The sequence below is a fragment of the Solanum dulcamara genome, chromosome 5 (genome assembly GCF_947179165.1).
Source record: "Solanum dulcamara chromosome 5, daSolDulc1.2, whole genome shotgun sequence".
Classification (NCBI taxonomy): domain Eukaryota; kingdom Viridiplantae; phylum Streptophyta; class Magnoliopsida; order Solanales; family Solanaceae; genus Solanum; species Solanum dulcamara.
This window is the reverse complement of record NC_077241.1, coordinates 15483970-15496940: the sequence shown is the minus strand read 5'-3', so window position 1 is coordinate 15496940 and position 12971 is coordinate 15483970.

Below are 12971 nucleotides of genomic sequence, written 5' to 3'. Positions count from 1 at the left end.
TGCATGAAATATGTCAACTTTAACTCAAAACAGTGCATAATGAAACAATGAACATCAACTCAATAAGGGTTCATGTGAATAAGCATAAACAATAATTTCAACTTTTTGAATTATATAATAAAGATTATGATCTCAAAAATTTATACGGGACTCAAAAGGGAAATAATTTACTCATTCGAAACTCCATAGAATTAGGGCTAAAACTCAACTTGAAACTCTAATAATGAAACTAGGTGTAGGGTGCATGGATAAACTCAATTCAACGCTATGAATAGTCTTACATACCTGAAAAGAAGATTGTCTAATTGAAACTCGAAGGTCTTGACAAGACTTCTTGAACCCTAGCTTCTACTCTTCACCCCAATCCTTTCTCTCAAAATATTCTAAGTAATAATGAGATAAAAGGCACGTAGGGTACTGATAAGAGACTAATTTTAGTCCCAAAATAGTTTGGGTTAAGTTAAGAAAAAGTGGAAAAAGAATGGAATACCACTCATTAAAACTGACTTTTGGCCATCTACGGGTCCTTATATGGACCATACAAAGTCATAGAAGTTATGCTAAAAAATAAAGAGCTATTGGAATTGGAATCTTGGGTCTACGACCATCCTTCAAAAGGTCGTAGACCCTAAGACAGTCGTCAAATTCCCTCATGGACTTCACTAAAGGGAATTGGGGTTGGGGTCTACGGACCCCTTGATGGGTCGTGCAAAGGTATACAGGTTTTACACCCTCTCATAGAACCTAAGTGCACATTCAAGTAACTACAGGAATGTGTCACTCGAGTCTACAATTGGCCCTACAGGTTGTAGAGTGGATGAAGGAACATTAAATTGGATCGTAGAAGGGACCTTGAAGACAGAAATTTTGGCTAAGTGTCAAGAGGTTCTACGAGCCCTTCCTATAGCTCGTAGAATATTCTATGGCTCGTTGACCTACTTGTGGACTACTGGCAATGGCAAGTTTTCTCAGTTTTCTCTAGTTCTTGAAATTAACATATGTTAGAATAGTATGGGGTGTTACAACTTAAGAGTGATGAAAAAAGTGAAGTTTCTTAAATGTTTCATAGCCTTCTATTCATAGATGTGGCGCGCTTCACACCGATGATTAATACTCTACTTAACGCGGCTTGTCAGACAATTTAGGACACATGAACATGATACTCTGATATCAATGCAAAAAGTAAGTCAATGTACAATAGCCATCATCCCAACCATTATACATAGGGACAAATAAAGTTTGAATAATAAGGATTTCACTGTTCAATCTTTATCCAAGGGACTACAACAACCAATAAGTAATAATCTCAGTCATTAGTAATTATATTACCATAATTAAAATAACCTTATCGAGAAAAAAGAGGTACACATATTTAACTGCTACTAATTACCATAATCAAGCTTTTTAGATTTCTTTTCTAATAGGATGATGTTAATTTTAGAAAGAATAAAAATAATCAAATCTCCATACCCCAATTCAAAGAACAAGCTGCATAATACAAACTCAAGATACAAATACAAAACAAAAAAGAAGAACCAAATATAAATAAATAAAATCTATAGTAGAAGAGTTTTCAGAGAAGCAAAATAAATCTAGAGTTTATTTTAAAGAAAACCAAAAAACAAAGAAAATACAAGGTTTTAGAAAAATAAAACAAAATAAAGTTAGAAATCAATAAAGAAAACAAAATTTTCCTAATCAGATAAGAAAATTGAGTATTCACGAATGGAAAAAATTCCTTTCAGTAAATAAGTTTATCACGACCCGACCTAGGGCCTAGCCGTCACACGGAGATTGAAACTCCAAAGGGCTCCAACCAAGCTTCTTGTACATATCATAAGCATACATTAGGTAAAGCAAAAGCGGAAACATCATAAGAGAGTTTAAACTATGAATAGAAATTTAAGAACGTCACATGACAACATAAACTCAAAACATTTGTCCAACTAAATGCCTCTACTCATGAATATGGGCGGGGGCTAAGACATGTCCCTAGCTCACCCTCAATATAAAACATAGCAAAAGTCTTTAAAAATAATAACTAACTCGATAACAAGTCCCCGATAAATGAGGACTCAGCACAAACACCGTTGGATAGGAAAGCTTAACTAGCCACGTAGATGAGTATGATCTTCAACCTCAACCCCTACATTATGAGACACTGTAGGTAAAAAGTATGCATTATTACATTGGAATATACTAAGTATAAGAGCGTTACATGCAACATAAATCATGAAATGCAATGGTCAAGTAAATCACATGATAAGATGAGGTAAGTAAAGTCATGAGAAAATTATTTTGACCAAAGCTAATAAAAAGCATAATTTAAAATTATAGCATACATAAGAGATCATACATATGTGGGATAGGAACCATAATCGACAATAAGATCATGCAAGCTATAACATGGAATCCTGTTGTCTCCCGATAAAACAAATAAAAAGGGGAATCTACTTGCCAAGGTGGACTCTACCCCGCTAGGCTGGTCATACATATGTTGTATGTGGATCCAATATCTAGGCCATGAAGGAAACCTACAATGGCACGTAGTTTATGGGACATGAGGCTACTACTAAGTCTTTTGGTAGGGTCCCCACCTCAAGTCCACTCGGAGCTAAGTTAAATCCCACGGAATACATGCATAGCATAGAAATCATAATTACATATATCGTAGTCATGATCATAGGTTTGAAATCATAGAGTATCTCCTTTTCATAACATACTTGTAATGTGGGAATTTTCCTTTCATCATTACAATCATATTTGCATAATTCATATCGTTAGGCCTTAGGTCACCACATAGGGCCCTAAGTCACCTTTTAGACCTTAGGTCACCACATAGGGTCCTAAGTCACCTTACTTCATAACTTACATGAAATTCATACCTTGAACTTAGAGTAAAACTCAATTGGATAATCAATTGTCTTTGAAAATCATGTAATTGACTTGAAAACATGTATGATCATAAACTTTATATTATCCCATACATAATTCATATAGATAATATCTCTTGGAAGTATAATTCAAAATACTCGTAATTTACATCATGAACCTTAGAGATCAAAATAGGAGAATTCATGAAAAAACTCTTGAATTTAATGCAATAACCATCAATTTATATCAGAATAAACTCATGATCATACTTTGAATCATAATTCATGCAATAGGAATAGAGATCATAAAACTCATAAAATACCATACTTTAATTTAATAGAAAACTTGAGAAATTGATTGGGCTTCATGGATGAAAGAATCCATGAATCAATACCCAGATACCTTAAGTGAGAAGACCAAATAATTTTAAAGAACTTGAGAGTTTTGATGGATAGCTTGAGTGAATTTACTTGAAGTCTTCAATGGAGCCCTTGAGAGTCTTTTGTAGAGAGAGAAATATTTGAGTAGGTGAATTGTAGAAGAATAAATAGAATTAGAGGTTTTAGGTCAATTTATAGAGCTAAATTAGGTCCTAAAAACGTCTAGGTTCATTAGCTAAGCAATTAGGGAAAATTCTAAAGTGCCCTTGCTAAAAACTAAATTCGGCCAGGAAACCCTCGCCAGGTCCGCGACGTGAAGGCAAGAAAGTCCGCGATACGGACTTGTCGCGCAGCTTACTGGTTTGCACAGTTCCTTTGAGAAATCTATCTTTCAATCTACGGGTCCTAAAAATCCACCGAGACTATTTTCCACAGGTTTTGACTCTCTGATCAATATTCTGAACTCGGATTTTCCAAAAAAATTAAGGATAATGCATTATATGAGTGGCATATTCCCAAGGCATCGTAAGGAACTAATGAGCATTTTGAGGGATATTACAATACCTCCCTCTTGGGAACATTCATCCTCGAATGAGATCCAACTAATATAGGAAGGACATGGAAAAAGGACTTAGAAACCCAACATGGACATGAGGATACTTTGAAAAATGCATAGAACATGTAAACTTCATACTTAACATAAGACATAATCCTTGAAAAAAATCATTTTCATAAATCATGCATACATATGAATAACATATGGAACTAAAACGTAGGAGTTTAATCGATTTAAATGAATAACTTAGTACCTTTAGGCTCGAGTAAAAGGAAAGAGATATGGATAACACTTCATCATGTCTGATTTCGCTTCCCACGTAGCACTCTCTACTTGTTGATTCCTCCATAACACTTTGATGGATGCAACATCTTTATTTCTTAACCTCTTCACTTGCCAGTCTAAAATCTCAATTGGGACATCCTCATAAGTCAAATTCTCTTCAATACTTACATTCTCCATTGGCACAATAGAATTTGGATCATCCACAAACTTTCTCAACATTGACACATGAAATACCGGATGTACCAAAGCCAACTCAAGTGGCAAGTCTAACTCATATGCTACTTTGCCAATGCGCTTCAATATCCTATAGGGTCCTATATATCTAGGGCTCAAGTTCCCTTTCTTACCAAACTGCATTACCCCTTTCATAGGTGAAATCTTCAAATACCCCATATCATCCATCTCAAATTCAAGCTCTCTCCTCTTAGTGTCCGAATAGGACTTTTGATGAATTTGAGCCATTTTCAATCCTTCTCTTATGAGCCTTACTTTATCCATTGCATCAACTACCAAATCTGTATCAATCAATGTCATCTCACCTACTTCAAACCATCCCATCGGAGACCTACATCTTCTCCCGTACAAGGATTCAAAAGGAGTCATTTGGATACTAGAGTGATAACTATTATTGTAGGTGAACTAAATCAATAGAAAATGGTCATCCCAACTTACTCTAAGATCAATCATACATGCCCTTAACATATACTCCAAGGTTTGAATTGTTCTTTTGACTTGTCCATCTATTTGAGGATTGAAAGTGGTACTTAGCTTGACTTTAGTGCCAAGACCTTTCTGAAATGACTTCCAAAAATGTAAACTAAATTGAGTACCTCTATCCAATATAACCGACAAAGGAACACCACAAAGTTTCACAAGTTCACAAATGTACAACTTAGCATAGTCTTCGGTACTATAAGAAGTCTTGATCGGTAGAAAATATACCGATTTGGTCATTCAGTCCATAATGACCCAAATAAAATCATATTGTCTTCTAGTACAAGGCAAACCTGTGACAAATTCCATATTCACATCTTCCCACTTCCTTGTAGGAATTTCAATTTCTTGAGCTAGACCTCCCGGCCTTTGATGTTCAACTTTTACTTGTTGACAATTAGGACACTTAGCCACAAACTCTGCTATGTCCTTCTTCATTCTATTCCACCGATACACTTCCCTCAAGTAACGATACATCTTGGTGGATTTTGGATGAATTGAATACCGAGAACTATGGGCCTCATTCAATATCAACTCTCTTAATCTATCAACATTTGGAACACACAAATGACCTTGGTAACGTAGTACCCTATCTTCTCTTAGGGAGAAAGCCTCAATGGATTTTTTGGCAACCGACTTCTTCAATTCGACCAAAATTGAATAATTGTCTTGTTTGGTCTTAATATCTGCCGCAAGAGACCATTCCAAACCATTATGTATAAGAACGCCTGCATCATTGAAATCAACCAAACAGACACCTAAACATGTCAATCTATGGACCTCTTTAACCAATTCCCTTTTACCTTTCTCAACATGTGCAACACTACCCATAGACAACCGACTAAGAGCATCAGCTAAAACAAATGCCTTACCCGAATGGTACAATATGCCCATGTCATAGTCTTTTAGGATTTTAAGCCATCTCATTTGCCTAAGGTTCAAGTCCCTTTGACTAAATACATATTGCAAGCTTTTATAGTTGGTAAACACATTAACATGCACCCCATAAAGATAATGGCACCAAATTTTCAACGCAAACACAACCGCCGCAAGTTCAATATCATGGGTTGGATAGTTTCTTTCATGCACTTTAAGTTGTCTAGAGGCATAGGCTAAAACCTTATAATGTTGCATCAAGATACAACCCAAACCAACACATGAAGCATCACAATAAATAACAAACCATATGAACCTTCGGGCAATGTCAAGATAGGAGCCGACATAAGACGATCCTTCAATATTTGGAAACTTTTCTCACATTCTTCCGACCATTAGAATTTTGCCTTCTTTTGTGTCAACTTAGTTAAAGGTGAAGAAATAGATGATAACCCTTCAACAAACCTTCTGTAGTAACTGTCTATGCCTAAAAAGCTTCTAATGTATGAAGGAGATAATGATCTAGGCCAATTGTTAACCGCCTCTGTTTTCTTTGGATCTACTTTAATCCCATCACCGGACACCACATAGCCAAAAATGTAACCTCTCTCAGCCAAAATTTGCACTTACTAAATTTAGCGAATAATTATTTTTCTCTCAATATTTGCAACACAATCATCAAGTGCCCCATATGATCTTCCTCATTTCGAGAATAAATCAAGATATCATCAATGAATACCACTATAAACATTTCTAAATATGGCTTAAAAATATGAATCATCAAATTCATAAATATAACGGGAGCATTAATGGATTTTTTGGCAACCGACTTCTTCAATTCGACCAAAATTGAATAATTGTCTTGTTTGGTCTTAATATCTGCCACAAGAGACCATTCCGAACCATTATGTATAAGAACGCCTGCATCATTGGAATCAACCAAACGGACACCTAAACGTGTCAATCTATGGACCTCTTTAACCAATTTCCTTTTACCTTTCTCAACATGTGCAACACTACCCATAGACAACCGACTAAGAGCATCAGCTAAAACAAATGCCTTACCCGAATGGTACAATATGCCCATGTCATAGTCTTTTAGGATTTCAAGCCATCTCATTTGCCTAAGGTTCAAGTCCTTTTGACTAAATACATATTGCAAGCTTTTATAGTTGGTAAACACATCAACATGCACCCCATAAAGATAATGGCACTAAATTTTCAACGCAAACACAACCGCCGCAAGTTCAATATCATGGGTTGGATAGTTTTTTTCATGCACTTTAAGTTGTCTAGAGGCATAGGCTAAAACCTTATAATGTTGCATCAAGATACAACCAAAACCAACACACGAAGCATCACAATAAATTACAAACCATCCAAACCTTCGGGCAATGTCAAGATAGGAGCCGACAAAAGACGATCCTTCAATATTTGGAAACTTTTCTCACATTCTTCCGACCATTGGAATTTTGCCTTTTTTTGTGTCAACTTAGTTAAAGGTGAAGAAATAGATGATAACCCTTCAACAAACCTTCTGTAGTAACTGTCTATGCCTAAAAAGCTTCTAATGTATGAAGGAGATAATGATCTAGGCCAATTCTTAACTGCCTCTGTTTTCTTTGGATCTACTTTAATCCCATCACCAGACACCACATAGCCGAAAAATGCAACCTCTCTCAGCCAAAATTCGCACTTACTAAATTTAGCGAATAATTATTTTTCTCTCAATGTTTGCAACACAATCATCAAGTGACCCATATGATCTTCCTCATTTCGAGAATAAATCAAGATATCATCAATGAATACCACTATAAACATTTCTAAATATGGCTTGAAAATATGAATCATCAAATTCATGAATATAACGGGAGCATTAGTCAAACCAAATACTACAAATTCAAAATGATCATACCTTGTCTGAAAAGCCGCTTTCGGAATATCACACTACTTTACCCTTAATTGATGATAACCGGAACGGAGGTCAATCTTAGAAAAATAGCTTGCACCTTGGAATTGATCAAACAAGTCATCTATCCTTTGAATTGGATATTTATTCTTTATGGTGACCTTATTCAATTATCGGTAGTTTATACAAATTCGGAGTGACCTATCTTTCTTCCTAACAAATAATACAGGAGCACCCCATGGTAAAATACTCGGTCTTATAAAACCCAACAAATCCTTCAATTGTTCTTTCAACTCCTTAAGTTTCACCAAAGTCATACGGTAAGGAGGAATAGAAATAGGTTGGGTATAGGGAAAGAGATCTATGCCAAAGTCAATTTCCCTTTCAGAAGAAATACCGGGCAAATCATCGGAAAATACATCAAAGAATTCATTAACTATGGACCATATATTTATGAGTTCAATTGAACTTTTTCATTTATGACTACAAGTATGGCGATGTACATGCAATAGATGGACCATACATTTAACTTGATAGATTCAATAACACGCCATTTTCCACATGAAGCATAGCAATAAATGTGAATACTAAAAATGTCAAAAAATATCGAATTCTGAGCCTTCAAAAGTGAAATTTGTTCACCGATAAGAATATTAAAAATTGAATCCATCAGGCTAATTCTCGATGGCCTTCAATCTTATCCCTTTCATGGCTCAACTCATACATTTCCTCCATCTTGGTGACTATGTCCACTTTCTTTCACTTCCAAAACACCAGAAAATTTAATATGTTTTTCATCATAATTAATATAATGATGAGGGCATGTAAAATTTCTCATGGAAATATTTCTACCCATTTCAAGATTTGACATTGCGTATGCTCTAGAGGCGCCTCGTAAAATTTGTCGATTATCGAGTTTGTCAGTACTGCAAGAACATCTTTTAATGCAAGTGTACATGTAGGTGAAGAGCCAAAAGAGCCATGGAGATCCAACCAAGATCAATGCTAATAAAAGAAACCATGGCTGAGAAAATTTTGGCACGGTAAGATAGATGACAAGAAGGACACCACCGATAATAACACAAATACATAAAATGAAAGAGATCAGGGAAACTCTCAGATCCCCGTCCCTATCTTCCATTAATGTTATATAACATCAATCAAAGATCAATCAAATAGGTATTTGAATCTATGATCAATCAGTTATCAATCAATCGGTCCTTCCAATTGGTGGAAATAAATTCACAACCCCTTAGGATTATCCTGGACTTGAAAAAAAAGCGAAAACATATAATAGTAATAATTAATTTTGATTTTTTTTCTTTTCATTTATTTTCTTTTCTATCGTCGCTTTTCTCTCTATATATATTGTTTAACAATTCTCCTTCCATTGTCATATATCTTTAGATTCCTCCTCTTTCTGGCCTTTTTTTTTTGAAGAAATCAAGAAGAGCTTTTAAGGTGGAAAACTTATTATGAGAAAATTAATGAAATTGAATACCAAACCTAACACACGTAATGCTATTTTGGTCTGACAGAGAAAAAAATGGTTGCTCATCAAATAGAATTTCAAAGTTTATATGAGTCCCGTAATTATTGGACAATTTTTTGGCCTCTCATAAGAATATGTAATTTTTATTTATATAGAAGAAATATGTTACATTTAGATTGTTATAGATCTATATTCCTTTAAATATAAATTATTATATAAATTTAGCATAATACATGGACAATTAAAAGGTTTAATAATGAGAAAATTTTAAAAATAATCAAAGACTAGAAATATAATAAGGAAAAATAGCTATAGTTTGCTTAATTATGATTCATAGCTAAATGTTAGAAGCGGAGAGAGGCGAGCAAGATTGGGAGAGGGAGAAGAGAGCGAACAAGTGAGAGAGGTCACAGAGATGAGAGAGGTGAATTATATTTGTATATCTGCTAGATAATTGTCTATATGTAACTACTATGTATATGTATCAATGGATACAATTTATATCGGAATACAATTTGTATCAATGAACACAATTGTATGAGCAAATATAATTATATCAATGTTGTATTATATTTGTCACCTAATGTGTTTGTACCTTGTATCACTTAATAAAATTTGTATTTGAATACTATTTTATCAATCAATATAATGACTACAATTGTATTAGTATATACAATTTTGATTTGTATATTTGTATATGTTATCATTTGTTGCCTTAAGAAAGTTACTAATTGTATTTGTATATTGATTTAACATTTGTATTTTTATTATTGGCAGTACTATTTATTTTGTATTGAGAGAGAAATGAGGAGGCGAGAGAGAAAGGGAGAAAAGAGAGATGAGAGATGAGAGAGTTACCATTTGTATTTGTATATGATTTGTTAACATTTGTATAAATGAATACAATTTTGATTTATACATTTATATTTGTTATTGTTTGTTGCCTTGAGAAAGTTATCATTTGTATTTATATATTGAATGTTAATATTAGTATTTGTATCATTGAAAGTTATTGTTTGTATTTGTATTGAGAGAAAAAGGAGGAGGCGAGAGACAAAAGGGGGAAGAGAGGAGAGAGGCAAGCAAGAAAGGACAGAGAGAGAAGTAAGAGGCGAGTGAGAGTGTGGAGAGGAAGGAGAGAGACGAGGGAGAGAAGAAAAGAGGAAGAGAAAAGAGAAAATTTCTATAAAACCCTAATTATAGCTACAAAGGTATTTATGAACTTTTCACACCTTTAATGTATATGTCATATAACTTTTTTATCTTTTTTATATTTTCTCAAGCACCTTTATATTATATAAGAAAATAATAAAAATCATGTAGAAAAAAAGAGAAGGAAAAGGACTGTGCTATGCGAAATACTTTTAGTACATATAATTTTTATAATATTTATTTAGGGAAAATGCATAAATTTCCTCATGAATTTGTCCCAAAAAGTCACTTACACACTTAAATTATCATGGCGGCCTATTACATATCTAATTTTATTCAAAGTGATATTAATACCTCCTTCCAAAGACAATATCAATTTTTGTGTGAAAAGTGTTATGCCCGTGTTTTGACGTGTAAATAATATTATTTTAATTTTTTAAAATCTTTTTTTTTCTATATTTTCTTACACTTTGCAGAACCTACTCCTTGGGTGTTTTTCCTCCTCTCACCATACATATCTCTCTTTTTTAAATCCCTTTCTTCGCCCTTCTTCATTATACATAAATTGATAGGAAAAAAGAGAAATCAAAAGAGAAAATAGAGAATAATAAGACGATTATGAAATATAGAAATTTTGGCGGCGGTGATAGGGGTAGGCAACATCATTGTTGCCGATGAAACAAATAAAGAATTTTAGATCTATAAAATTCTTTAAATCTTTTGATAATTATGGATGAAAATCAAGCATTTCATTTGTATTCTTTGTGTATAATGAATAATCATACATGCTATTGATGGTGGCTTGAAACAAAAATCATAGAGTGATGGTTGTGCTCCGATGATTTTCTTCGATGAATTTTTGATAAATTTAGGCAATATAATCATGAATTTTATGCATAAATATCATAGAACTTTCAATAGAAGTCATTATCTTTCTCATGATTTTTTTTGGGTGATCTTCTTCGGTGGATCCTCCAGTGAGTTTGAGCAAAAACATTATGAACTATGAGTTGAAAAATTATTAACTTTTCGATGAAAGTCATATCTTTTCCACTTCTTTCTATTTCTTTTTAGAGTTACTCTTTAAGGTAGAGTGCTAGATATACTTCCATAGGGATAAAGTGAAGAAATAATCAATAATGACAAATAACAATAAATTGCTGAAGAAGAAGAAGAACTCAAAAGAAAGGAAATGTAAAAGCTTTAAAAAGCAGGGGCCACCAATTAAAAATAAAAAAGAAAGAAAATTGACATAATTAATATATTAGAAATTATAATACTTAAAATTATATAATGACCAATAAAATAGTGTCACATATTCAAATTTGTCATTTTAACAGTTTTTTTCTTCTTGTCACGCACCTTAAGGAAGGTGAAGACAAATTATTTGCCATGTCACCTTCTAAAGGGTATTAATATTACTTTGAACAAGAATAGGTGTGTACTAGGTCTACATGATAGTTTGAGCGTGTAACTGACTTTTCAGAACAAGTTCAAAAAAGAATTTATGTCTTTTTCCTAATTATTTACTAGAATTCGGAATACTTTAAAAGACAAACTATATATATACGACAAATATCTTGCCCAATGATTGCACATCTGTAATTGGACATACAACACCACAAATTGTATATAATTTCTCCATTTCAAATATTTATATGATATATCTAAATCTGTCATAGCATTCGTGTCATAAAATTTGTGTGCTTAAAGAACTTATTAAGGTAAAATAAGAAGTGTAAAATCAATTATTTACAAATTTAGAATTGTATTAATCTTCTTGAAATAAATTAAAAAGAAAGGTGTCACATAAATTCGAACTCTGAAAATCATAAACGAAGCAAGTAAGTATATTCCTTCCCGCGTAGATACATGTAATTTATTGGTTTAGAAAATTATGCAAGCCAAATGACAGAGCTATCCAGTTGCATGTTTAACTATATAAATCTACAGAATCAATTGAATTTTATTTCATCCAACTTGAACAAGAAAGAGAACATGTAGCGTCACTTGTTAAATGTTACTCCCTCCATTTCAAAAAGAATGACCTCCTTTTCTTTTTAATCTGCTTCAAAAAAATGATCTTTCCTTTTTTGGCAAAACTATAATTTCAACTTTCCACGTGACATGTTTAAGGCCACAAGATTAAACAAAATTTTGACACATCTGACATAACTTTGATTTAAGACCACGAAATGAAAAAGTCTTCTTTATTTTCTTAAACTTCGCACCAAGTCAAATTAGGTCATTCTTTTTAAAACGCATGGAGTATATGAATGAATATGGTGCTTCAAAGCAAGAGGCATATACTGTGGTTTGGAAGGAAACTATCAATGCATGGATTGGAATGACATAAACAAGGAGTTGTTATGTTCTGAAGTACCAACGTCTGTAGTCGAACGAATTCTATATTTATCTCCCCTATTTAAGGTTGATTTGATATAACTGATGAGTTGATAAGAGTCCTTATGAGACTTGTTGATTGGATTGAGTCAGATTGATTGGATAGAGTCTTATGAGTATTGAGTCTTGGGAGGAGTATCGAGCACTAAATTGAGCAAGAGTAAATAACAACTCAAACTCAATAACTACGTAGCCAAACATAGTAGAGGATTGAACCATTAAAGTCGGATGTTTTCTTACTTTATTGTCCTGAAAATATAGGACTTGAATGATTGATTGGATCCATGATTAGATGATTCGTACTTTACCCTGACAAAGTATTGGACGGTT